The sequence below is a fragment of the Citrus sinensis genome, chromosome 7 (genome assembly GCF_022201045.2).
Source record: "Citrus sinensis cultivar Valencia sweet orange chromosome 7, DVS_A1.0, whole genome shotgun sequence".
Taxonomy (NCBI): domain Eukaryota; kingdom Viridiplantae; phylum Streptophyta; class Magnoliopsida; order Sapindales; family Rutaceae; genus Citrus; species Citrus sinensis.
Genome location: NC_068562.1, coordinates 27,242,877 through 27,255,959, shown reverse-complemented (window position 1 = coordinate 27,255,959; position 13,083 = coordinate 27,242,877).

Genomic DNA, 13,083 nt, shown 5'->3' with positions numbered 1-13,083 from the left:
TACCTTTGCTCGAAATGATGTGACAGAGAACAATACCTTATTTTACCATAAAATGGCATTTCTCCCAATTTAAGATCAAGTTCTTCTCGATACATCTCTGCAGAACTAGTGTTAGATGATGTAAACATTGATCAAACGAGTCACCAAAGACAGAAAAATCATCCATAAAGACTTCAAGGAATCGTTCAACCATATCAGAAAAAATGCTCAACATGCATCGTTGAAATGTAGCAGGTGCACTACATAATCCAAATGGCATTCTCCTATATGCAAATGTGCCAAAAGGGCAAGTGAAAGTAGTTTTCTCTTGATCTTTTGGTGCTATGGGAATCTGATTATATCCTGAGTAGCCATCTAGAAAGCAATAAAATTCATGGCCTGCTAATCTATCAAGCATTTGATCAATAAATGGTAAAGGAAAATGGTCTTTACGTGTGACAGAATTCAACTTTCTATAATCAATGCATACACGCCATCCTGTAGTTACTCTAGTGGGTATCAATTCATTATCAGCATTGGTAATTACTGTGACTCCTAACTTTTTGGGGACAACTTGTACAGGACTAACCCATGAACTATCAGAAATGGGGTAAATGATACCAGCATCTAATAGCTTAAGGACTTCTGTTCTAACAACTTCTTTCATATTAGGATTTAACCGACGTTGCATTTCCCTAGTAGTTTTAGCATTTTCATCAAAGTGAATGTAATGCATGCAGTCTACTGGGTTTATACCTTTTATGTCTGCTATGGTTCATCTTAATGCCCCTTTGTGCTCTTTCAAAACATCTAACAACTTACCTTTTTGTTTGTCATTGAGGATGCTGAGATGATTACCGGTAGAGTACTTTCTTCTCCAAAAAATGCATATTCCAAAGTGTTGGGCAATGGTTTGAGCTCGAGTTTCGGTGGTGATTCTGATGATGGAATGAGTTGCTTCTCTGATGGTGCTAGTTGTTCAACTCTTGACTTCCATTTATTAGTGTCCATAGATGGTGCTGAGTCAAGCAGGGCGTTGACCTCATCGACCGATCTGTCAATATCAAAATCCAAACCAAAGTGAGTTAAACATGTTTGTAAAAGATCATCACTAAGGTTTGAAACAAAAGTATCATCAACTAATGCTTCAATTAAATCCACATCAACAATTCCATCATCTGCACTGTGAGGTTGTTTGGCAATGTTGAAGATGTTCAGCTCCATAGTCATGTTGCCGAAGGACAATTGCATATTTCCAGTCCTGCATTGAATGTGAGCATCCGCAGTTGCCAAGAAAGGTCGGCCTAGAATAATGGGGATGTGCTTCCTTGAATCCTGTATTGGTTGAGTGTCAATTACAATAAAATCAACAGGAAAATAAAACTTGTCTACCTGGATAAGCACGTCCTCCACAATACCACGAGGTATTTTCGTGGACCGATCTGCAAGCTGTAACACCACTAGAGTTGGGTGTAATTCTCCAAGTCCAAGTTTCACGAATACAGAGTAAGGCAAAAGATTTACACTAGCTCCTAAATCCAACAAAGCATTCTCAATTGTGTGGTTCCCTATACTACATGAGATAGTGGGGGAGCCTGGGTCTTTGCATTTTAAAGGAATTTTATGTTGGAGTATAGAACTAACGTTTTCTGTTAAAAATGCCTTCTTTTGAACATGCATATTTCTCTTTTTAGTACAAAGGTCTTTAAGAAACTTGGCATAAGATGGAACTTGCTTAATAGCATCGAGCAAAGGGATGTTAACACTTACCTATTTGAAGATTTCGAGAATCTCACCTGTGGATTTTCCCTTTTTGCCTTTTGCTAACCTCTGAGGAAATAGAGCTTTCGGAACGTATTCTCGTGGGTTGGTTTCTTCTTTCTCCTCCGGTGATGATTCCTCAACATTCACAGGTACAATTTGATTTTCTTTTGTCACCGGCATCTCTACTTTGTTGTCGACTTCTTTTCCTTTTCGTAAGGTCATGACTGCTTTGACCTCTCCATGCTGCTGTGGTGAACTGGTACTTGCTTCATGCACTCCTTTAGGATTAGGCACTGGTTGACTTGGAAACTTGCCTTTCTCAACAGTCATTGCCAAGGTCTGAACTGAAGAAGCAAGTTGTCCCACCATCTTCTCGAGGCTTGAAACTGATTGAGCTTGTGAGTTGAAGCCTGCTCTCAACTCATTTCGTAGTCCATCAATGGTGCGGTTCTGTTGCTCAATCGTGGAGTGAGTAAGATTTTTGAAATTCTGGAATGCATCCTCCCATGGTCTGGGTTGAGAGTAGTTCTGGTTCTGATTGTATGGTCTAAATGGTGGCTAAGAGGCTTGAGGATTTTGTGGAATTGGTTGCATTGGTGGAGCTGGAGCTGCTGGTCCATTCTGTTGAAATCCTTGAGACCATGAAAAATTGGGGTGGTCTCTCCATCCAGGGTTATATGTGTTGGAGTATGGGTTGTAATTTGATGGCTTTCTCATTACACCTATGGCATTGGCTTGATCTGAGTATGAGTCATGGTCATGTGGCTCTGTTGATTTAGCAGTCGATAACGATGCTATTTGTCGAGCAAGACCTTCAACCATCTCCTTGACTTCTTTGATTCCCGAAGTTGACTCGCCAATTTGAACCTCATTCACTCCTTTAATTCTTCTAGTAGTCCTGAGTGATCGACTCCGTTGTTGGGAATTATCCGCTTGTCGCTGGAAGAATTCCCAAATCTCTGATGCACTTTTTGACATTAGCTCTCCTCCACTTGTTGCCATTAGTCATTCTTGCACATTTGGTAATAATCCCTCCAAAAAGTATTGGCATTGGTGCCATTTCTCGTACCCATGATGTGGACACTTCAAGAGTAGCCCATTAAATCGCTCTCATGTTTCGAAAAATTGCTCGTCCTCTCTCTGGGTAAACTCTGAGATTTTCCTGCGAATAGCATTGGTTTTATGCACTGGGAAATATTTATTTAAAAATTTAGTTACCATTTGTTCCCATGATGAAATGCTATTAGCAGGCAATGTATTAAGCCATGAACGAGCTCTATCCTTTAAAGAAAATGGGAATAATCTGAGTTTAACATCATCGTCTGAAAAATTTTCATATTTAAAAGTTTGACAAATGGCATGAAAATCATTCAGATGATTATATGGATCCTCATTTTCTAGGCCATAAAATGTGGGGAGACAATTTAGCACACTAGGTTTTAGTTCAAAGCTCCTAGCAGCTACATTAGGGTATCTTATGCATGATGTGCTCAAATTAGCTAAAGGACTGAAGTAGTCCTTAAATGGCCTCTCCTGTGGTTGCAAATCCATTTTATTTTTAATTTGTTTGTGTGTGCGAAGTGTTTTCTCAAGTTCAAGGTCTATAGGTTCAAGATTGGGTAATAATGACCTTCGACCATGCATGCAAAACAAATAAAATAAAAAAATAAAGATGGGAACAAAATAAATAAAAATAAAAAAGAGTGAGAAATTACGATACTAACCTTATTGCGCTATTACAACCTTTCTATAAATATACACAAAAATAAATACGTGAAATAAATTAACTAAAAATTAAATTAATAAAATAAACAAAAAAAATTACAAAGAAAAATAAATTAAAAATTAAATTACAGAATTTTAAAGAAGAGAAAAAGGAAAGAAATACTAACCTTTAAATGTAGATTCACTTTTTTTTCTTTTTTTTTAATTAAAAAAAATTACAAGAAAATAATTAAAAGAAATTATTCACAAAAATTAATTCTATGAATTAAAATTACTTACCTCCCCGGCAACGGCGCCAAAAACTTGTTGTGCAAATTTTAATGTACTCGCAAGCGCACGAATCTATTGTAGTATAGATTTATGGTGACGAGTGTCGATCCCACGAGGAGGTGGATTTTAATTGTGTAGAATTAATTTTGTAAATGGGTGATTGGATTTATGGTGGAAATGATTTGGAATATGCTAAAACTTAAATTAAAATGGCGAGAATAAATTCTAAAATTGGTATTGAAATGGCGAGAATAAATTGACGAGAATTATATTGAAATGACGTACTTGGGTATCTGGATCCGTATCAACATGCATCATGGGCTAAATAATCCGTATTAATGCCAATTAAATCATGAGGGGGGAATCCACACCTCATGAACCACGCTCTAATCAATATGGTGCTAAGGGCTTATCGTGCCAAATAATAATAACCTTATACTAGAGAGCCGGTGTAACCAAGGCGGTATCTAGACAAGACTATTATTATTTGTCGACGAGAAGTCAAAACATCCACAAAAATTAGAGGGGAAGAGAAAATAAATTTACCAAATTAACCCATGACACATGTTGAGACTTCACCTTCAACCCAAGCTTGAAAAAAAATTAGCCACTCATAGTTGAACTAGGGGCAAAATGGGAATTTATTAAAATACGAAGAAAATACAAGATGGAGAGGGAATTACAGAAAATGGATCCCAAAAATGGATTCAGAGATATCAAATTAGGGGGGAGAGGCCCCCTTTTTATAGATACATGGAGTAAATCATGGCCATCGGATTAAAAACAGTTTGGACGCTCAGGATTGCGCCACGTCATCAGTCAACAGTCCACGGTTTGGCCACGCGGATGAACAGTAACACGGTTTGACCCGACTTTGAACAGTAACGCGGTTTGACCCGGATGAATAGTAACGCGGTTTGGTTGAAAATAATCCTGTGTGATGCATGCACCGTACGCGAGATTTTTCGTCCACTGATATGCTGCCACGTCACCATCAACAGTACATAAGAATTTTAGTCCAACAGGATCGTGACACCTCATCAGTCAATGCCACATCATCGGTCAATGCCACGTCATCATCCGTCTATGTGAACAGTGTCGTGAATAGTAACGTATACAGTACCGTACACGTGAATAGTGCCATTTTTCCTTTTATGCTCCTCTTAAGGTTTTCGACTGTCCTGAGTTCAAAAGTGATGTCCGTTTTGCCGTCTGATCTCTCCTTTATTGTGAAATGACTATAATGCCCCTAAAATACATAAAATACTTAATTAAAATAAAACACATGTAATTAAATCACAAGAAGGTTAAATACATAAAAGTAAGGGTTGTTAGTAAGACTTAAAATGTAAAATGACGGTTTTCTCCTTTATAAATATGCATTTTCTAACACTCAACATCTGTTCTTCTGCAGTGTCCATGATTAGTCATTCAAATGTTTCCAATTCTATACATTCTGATGAAGTTCTGTCAGCTGTAAATAAATCTCAATTCAATAATGAAGCCTCAATGGCCATGTCAGTTGCTTGCTCAAAATCAGTTGATTACAATATTTTACATAAGAGAATGGGTCATCCTACAGTGCATGCTCTTAAACAAATTATAAAACATTTGAATCCTTCTCTCGATATCAATAGAGCCCTCAAACCAATTTTCTGTAATGCTTGCCAATTTGGCAAATGTCACATGCAGCACTTTCCCTCTATAGATACCACTACCATTCAACTACTGGAATTGTTGCATGCTGATCTATGGGGACCAGCTCCTCTGCTGTCCTCACAAGGCTATCACTACTATCTTTCTATCTTAGATGACTTCACTAGATTCACCTGGATATTCCCTCTTGTTACCAAGTCTCAAGCCTTACAAACTTTTATTGAATTCCAGCATATGATAGAAAAATGTTTGAATAGGAAAATCAAATGCCTTCAAACAGATTGGGGAGGTGAGTTTAGGCCATTTCTTTCTTATCTTGCTGAGCAGGGAATTCAATTTAGACACCCTTATCCTTACATTCATCATCAAAATGGAAAAATTGAACGCAAACATAGACATATAGTGGAAACAGGTCTTACTCTCCTTGCTCAAGCCCATTTACCACTCAAATTTTGGTGGAATGCTTTCCATACTGCCACATTTCTCATAAACAGGCTACCTACACCCATTCTAGATAACAATTCCCCATTTGAAAAACTATTCATAAAAAGGCCAGATTACTCTGTTATGAGAGTCTTTGGGTGTGCTTGCTTCCCATATCTGAGGCCCTATAATCATCACAAACTAGAGTTTAGAACTGCTAGGTGTATTTTTCTTGGGTACAGCTCTCATCATAAGGGCTACTTGTGTCTTCATTCTTCTGGTAGAATCTATATCAGTAACCATGTTACATTTGATGAGTCATGTTTTCCTTTTCAATCAGGAGTTGATTTCTCCTCAGTCACTCATTCTTGTTCTTCTTCTGATTCTTCATCTTAGTCTTCTTCTGTTTGTCCTTTGATTCAACTTGATATAACCAAGTCTTCATCCTCAACAGCAGCTGATCTTGGTTTCTCTTTGTTCTCTCTAAGTTCTTCTTCTCAAACTCTTATACACTCACCTTTGCCTACTGTTTCATCATCTACAGAATCCTCTACCTCACATGTTCATCATTTAACTCCACCATTACCATCTTCTACTGGTCATCCAATGGTCACTCGATCAAAGGCTGGTATATTTAAGCCTAAAGCCTATCTTACAACCCCTCCTACTAAACCTACAGAACCTGCTACTGCCTCAAAAGCTCTTCAAGATCCTACATGGCATCAAGCCATGACAGATGAATATCAGGCCTTAATTCATAACCATACCTGGACTCTTGTCAAACCTTCACATCTCATTAAAGTAATTGGGAATAAGTGGGTATTTCAGATTAAATACAATCCTGATGGGAGTGTCTCTAGATATAAGGCCAGACTTATTGCTAAGGGGTTTCATCAGACTGAAGGGTTGGATTTTAATGAAACATTTAGCCCTGTCATCAAGTCCTCAACCATCCGAATCATCTTGAGTATGGCAGTCATGAATCATTGGGCACTCAGGCAAATAGACATTAACAATGCCTTCCTTAATGGCCACTTAACTGAAGAGGTATATATGCAACAGCCTCATGGGTTTATAGATGATTCCAAGCCTGACTATGTCTGTAAGTTACATAAAGCTCTCTATGGGCTTAAACAGGCTCCAAGGGCATGGTTTGACAGACTCAAATTGGTTCTTACAACTCAGTGGGGTTTTACAAATTCTATTTCAGACACTTCACTCTTCTTTAAGAGAACACAATGTCATCTACTGCTTATCTTGGTATATGTAGACGATATCATCATCACAGGCTCCAACCCTCAGCTTGTTCAGCAGATTATCACTAACTTCCAGTCTGCTTTTGCACTTAAAGATCTTGGTGCTTTGAACTATTTTCTGGGAGTCCAAGTGGTGTACAACAAATCTGGTATTCATATTTCTCAATCCAAATATATCACTGATCTCCTTGATAAGGTACAAATGCAGGATAGTACACCTTGTTCCACTCCTATGGTTTCTGGAGTGTCATTTACTAAAGGTGATAGTGAATCTTTCTCTGATGTTACTCTCTATAGAAGCACTATTAGTGCTCTTCAGTATGCAACCTTGACCAGACCAGAGATTGTTTTCTCTGTCAACAAGCTTAGTCAGTTTCTCTCCTCTCCTACTGTCAATCATTGGCAGGCTTGTAAAAGGATTTTACGGTATCTAAAGGGAACAATTAAGCTTGGTTTACAGTTCTACAATCATGGTAGCATCCAGATTGACTGCTTCAGTGATGCTGATTGGGCTGGGGACAAAGATGATAGGAGGTCTGTGGCTGGTTATTGTGTTTATATGGGTCCAAATCTGTTGTCTTGGTGCTCTAAGAAACAGGCAGTGGTATCTCGATCTAGTGCTGAGTCAGAATATCGAGCATTAGCAATGGCAGCAGCTGAGGTCTTATGGATTCGATCTCTCCTTACTGAGATTGGTGTTACTCTGTCTTCCATTCCAATCATCTGGTGTGACAATCAAAGTGCAGCAGCTTTAGCTTCTAATCTTAAGTTTCATTCTAGAACAAAACACATTGAATTAGATGTTCATTTTATTAGAGAGAAGGTTGCTGCTCAATGTCTTAAAGTTCAATATATTTCCAACTCAGAACAGACTGCTGATATTCTCACCAAAGCTCTCTCTTATCATCCTTTTCGTTACTTGCGTGACAAGCTCAACCTTACTTCCTCAGTTGAGCTTGAGGGGGGATGTTGAAGATATAGTTGAAGCTGAGCTGGATAGAGTAGCTGCAGTAGCTTAAGTGTGATGAAGCACGTGTGAGTCAAGCAGAGCAGATTGTGCAAGCTCAAGCTGACGTGTCAAGTAGAATATAACTGCTTGACATGTGTCAAGCGCTAAGTGGCTAAACTAAATCTAAGTTGTTATTAGTTAGAATAATAGCTTATAAGCTGAGCTGAGATAAGTTGATAACTGTATTGATCATTTTCATAATAATATCGAGAAGTTTTCATTTCATTTTCTCTGTTTTTTTCTTTGTTTCCAAACACCTTATTACAAATTCTAATACCTACGACTGAAATGTTCCACGTGCTGTTGACCTTGGTGATGGTATTTGATGAGCTTTGAAGCGCATCCAACACCAACCTGGAAACCGCAATCTCCACAGCAATGCTTATAGCCTCTGTGTTTTTGTTTATCGAAATCGCACTCTAGCTCTTTTGATTCACCAGATTCTTCTTCCAAGTGGAGTAAGCATTGTGCTGCTATCTTTTGCAATGTATACACTTCACTAGGATGCTTACAAAAATATATTTTCTTCCATCTAAATGTAGAGCTAACACAATCAGTCCCAAATACCATAAGCAGATCATGAACCATAACCTGAATTAGCAAATTAATCTTGTAGTTAAATCTAGTCACAATCACTAAGGAAAGTAACAGAATCTGCAGCAGCAATATAAATATGCTAATTAAATCCAAAGTCATATACTAAGGTAAGCTAGCATTAACAGGATAGGATTAGAGTTTGCTAAAACAAACTCCTCATCTTTCCAAAATAACACAAGCAAAGCAATGAGACAGAACCTGAATCGGCAAAATGAATTATCCGCTGAGCACAAACTGAACATTCAACTGAGTTGAAACATGGCTCATCCGTGTGATAAACATCTATGCATTCCATCTAGCAACAATTTCAGCGTAGACCGTCATCAATGGCTGTAAATTCGAGTCAACAATAGCTCGTAATCTTATATGAACAACCAGTAATAGTTTGCTGGCGTTAATACTAACAAAGGCAAGACTGGCCTTGTCGATGATGTGAGTTTAGAAGTATCACACAATGCACAAGATTTACAAAAGACTCAAACCTAGCTGTAGTGTCGAATAAAAGATGATAGAACATCTCTTCAATTTAAAGTTTATACCAAGGAATTGATGTATCATCAGATCCCTCAAAAAAATATGTAGCATGGGATAAATTTGAAGGCCTCTGCCATTGCTCAATAAACACACTTGCCTGTGTCATATGATGCTGGCATAAACATTGTATTAATATATATATCTTATAGTGATTGAATGAGTCATGTAAATAATAAAATGCCAATCATCAGGTCATATAAGGTGTTTAATTAGTTTCAGTATTTTTCTATGATACTTAATGAACCTTTACAATATTGATAATGGAGCCATTATGGACTCTTGGGCTTCAATTATTTAATCTTGACCGTTAATTTAATTTAGTGGATAAATAATTAATAACTTCATAATTAATAGATAATATTCAAGTTCACGGATGTAATTTTATTATTTTATAATTTCATAAATTTTTCCTAAATCATTAACAAAACTAAAAATTAAAAATGCCAATATACAGATTAATTTAAAGGTGTAAATTAAAAAATATCAATTATTCAATCTTCAACAATACATGTCAATTCAGATCCTTTTTGTCATCCATAATTGGAATAATATAATTTTGAATTATTAGCTTTATTCATTGTCTTTTTTCTTTTTTTTTTCCTTACTCATTAGCTAGATTGAGTTGAATTAATTTTTGCAATATTGATTAATCTAGCAATTGTTTTTTTTTGTTTTTGTTTGAGAAGAGATAATAATAAGAGGATAAACTAAGATTGATTTGTGTTAATATTAAAATAAATATATTTTAAAGTGAAATATAGAAGTTTCAATATACTATACTTGTTTCTTTTTTATTATTTTATCTTTAAAATACATTTTTATTATATTTGATAACTATTAAGTTTAAATTTTAAATAATTTAAATTAAAATATTATTCTAATTAAATTTTAATTTTATCGACTGTTGATTAAATCTAACAATACATATGCCCTGTTTCGTATTAAGGTACTATAGTTTTTAAGGTACAACTACTATAGAAAAAAACTGTAATTATGAAATAAAAAATAATAGTACGTAGTAGCTATATTTTTTAGAAAATTAATAAAGATATAATATAATTTTTTATTATATAAATATAAATTAAATTAGCTTAACTTTTAAATTACAACAATTAATATTTACTAAATACTTTATTATTATTAGTTACGGTTGTCAAACTTTGATTCCCAACGGGTCTATGATGATGCTTAGTTTCAACATAAAATGCTATCAATTAAACAATTCCGATTGTGAACCCCCAAAGCCTATAATTACTAACCCAACCCAGATTTGAATTTTCAACCCAAGCATGTCCAGCATCGCATTTGTAGTGCATAAATGGCTTCAAGCAATTTTTTTAACAAAATATTAAAACCATAAGCTTCCATTTAGTCTTAACATGCTTTTGGATTATTTCTTTTTCTAAATATAAAAATATTTCACGATAAAAAAGAGAAGCGTAAGCTACATTCACCAATAATTTGTAAGCCCATTATTATCTCTAACTAAAATCATCACAAAGCAAAATAAATAAATAACATGCGGCGGACAAATTCTGAACCAAGCGCTTCATTGGAGTGGGCTTGCCCAACTCATTTCACTTTTGGGCCTTTTCATAGTTAAATGCCCGTTTTTAATTCGTCTTAAATTATGTTTTTGAAACCTCTCAAATTTCTTATAAAAATCCCTTTACAAATTAATTCATTTCTTATTTTAAATAAAATTTAATTAAATACTTAAATAAATTATTTTTAAGTAAATTTTTGTACCCACCTAATTTTATAAATTTATATTTGTATTTTAAATTTTAATTAAAAATATTTTTTAAATATAAAAGTTTATAATTGTGACGAAAGAAATGTATAATAAAAAAATTAAAGATTTTAGGATTTTTATGCAATATATAAGGGTGGGCTGTGACAATGGATGTAATAAGAAAAAAGAATCATAAATGGTTGTTAATGAAGTTGAAGCTACCAAATATAGAGGATTTGGCATCAATTTATGCCCAATTACTCCACATATAGTTCCTCACTACACTCTTTTTTCAATTAAAATTTTTATTGTGAAAATATAATTTGATAATTACTTATTTGACCTTATTCTCTCTTCCTTCATCCCCTTCCTTCACCAAAATTTATTGTGATATATGAAGTAAATATTACATTTAACAAATGAAATCTTTCAAAAATTAACAAAGTCAGTCCTATTGTAATTTTAAACAAAATAAAAGGAACAATACCCATCACGCAACAATAAGAAAAGAAAAAGTCTTTGTATCATTTTAAATCTATTATAATTTCTTTTTTTAAATCTTAGACGCACAAACTTTTAACAATAACAATAGGTAAAACACAGTAATAAGTAAGAATTGATAATGTTGTATTAAAAAGTATAAGAAAAATAAAGTTGATTTACTAAAAAAGAATTAGAAAAAAGATAACATTAATTCACCTCTTAGAATCATAATTTTCAATGTACTCTCTAAAAGTATAAAAACTTTAATTTATCTTAAAATCTATTAAATTTAACCATTGATTAATATTGATTTAAAACATCACTAAAAGACTTTTCAAATGAAATTTTACTTATTATTTGAAAAGCCACATAAGCAAAAAAGTTTCAAAAAGCTATTCAAATAAAATTCTTCAAATAAGATTGTTCCTCTCTCTTTTCAATAAACTCATTTGAAGAATTTCATATGGAGAGCCTTTTGGAGTCTTCAACTTATTATTATATTATTTTTTGTTGTTTTATTCTTGAAGGAAGAGATATGTTATAATTGTTATTACTTTGCCGGATAAAAAAGTTTGATTAGAATAACATGAACATATTTTTATTTGAAAAGTCTTTTAAAGATGACTAATTTTTTCACTTTTTTATTTATAACATAGGTACGCAAATGAGTATTTAAAAAGTTAAATTAGAAGAATTTTTTGGTAAAGCTCTTAGTAAACTATTATAACATCCTAACTAGTTATAAAGTAGTGAAATAAGAAAGAATGACCAAACAACTATTGTTGGAGCGTATATCCTTTATTCCCCTTTTTTTGTGAAATAAGATTAATTAAACCTTTATCTGTAACATTGACAAAAATACCCTCTAATCCTTTAAAAACAAAATTTAAAATCTCAATAAAATAGAATAAATAGAAATTTCTACTTTTTTTTCTCTACCTCAAATTAAACTAACCAAAAAAATACATAATAAAATGAATTAAAATTAAAATTAAAAAAATCAAATAATTATGTGCATTAGCCAACAATCAATGTTACTATAATCAAAATTAGGTTTGTGAGACAATCAAAAGGTCAAAATCTCAAAAATTATTTGTTTCTCTCTTCTTCTTTCGTTTTCATCTTCTTCATTACTTTCCCTGTTTATCTTCTTCTTCATTTCCTTTTTTTTTCTTTTCTTCTTTATTTTCTTCGGTTCCTTTCTGTGTTTCTCTTCTTCTTCATTTTTTTTTCCTCTTTTCTTCTTTATCTTCTTTTTTCTTTTCCCTGTTCATCTTCTTGTTCGCTCCTTTTTTTTTTCCCTAATTGTTTCACTCATGAAAACTCCACAACCACTTTCAAATCTAGTTTTTGCAACCTTCACATTGGACCACTATTTAAAAATGAAACTTAATTTCTACAAATCAAAGTAAAAAAAAATCATAATCTTTATTTTCTTCTTAGAGAAACACTTGGTCTTCATCACAGTACTCCAATCAAAACCCTAATAAGCAAAAGTGGGGGTGGACATAAACCCGCAACCAATGGGTTTATCCAAACCCAAGCCAAATTAAATGGTTTGGGTTAGGTAAATTATGAAAATTGGTTAAATTTGGGTTATATATATATATACATTTCATTATAGATTGGCTAGGGTTTACCCATGGGCCATG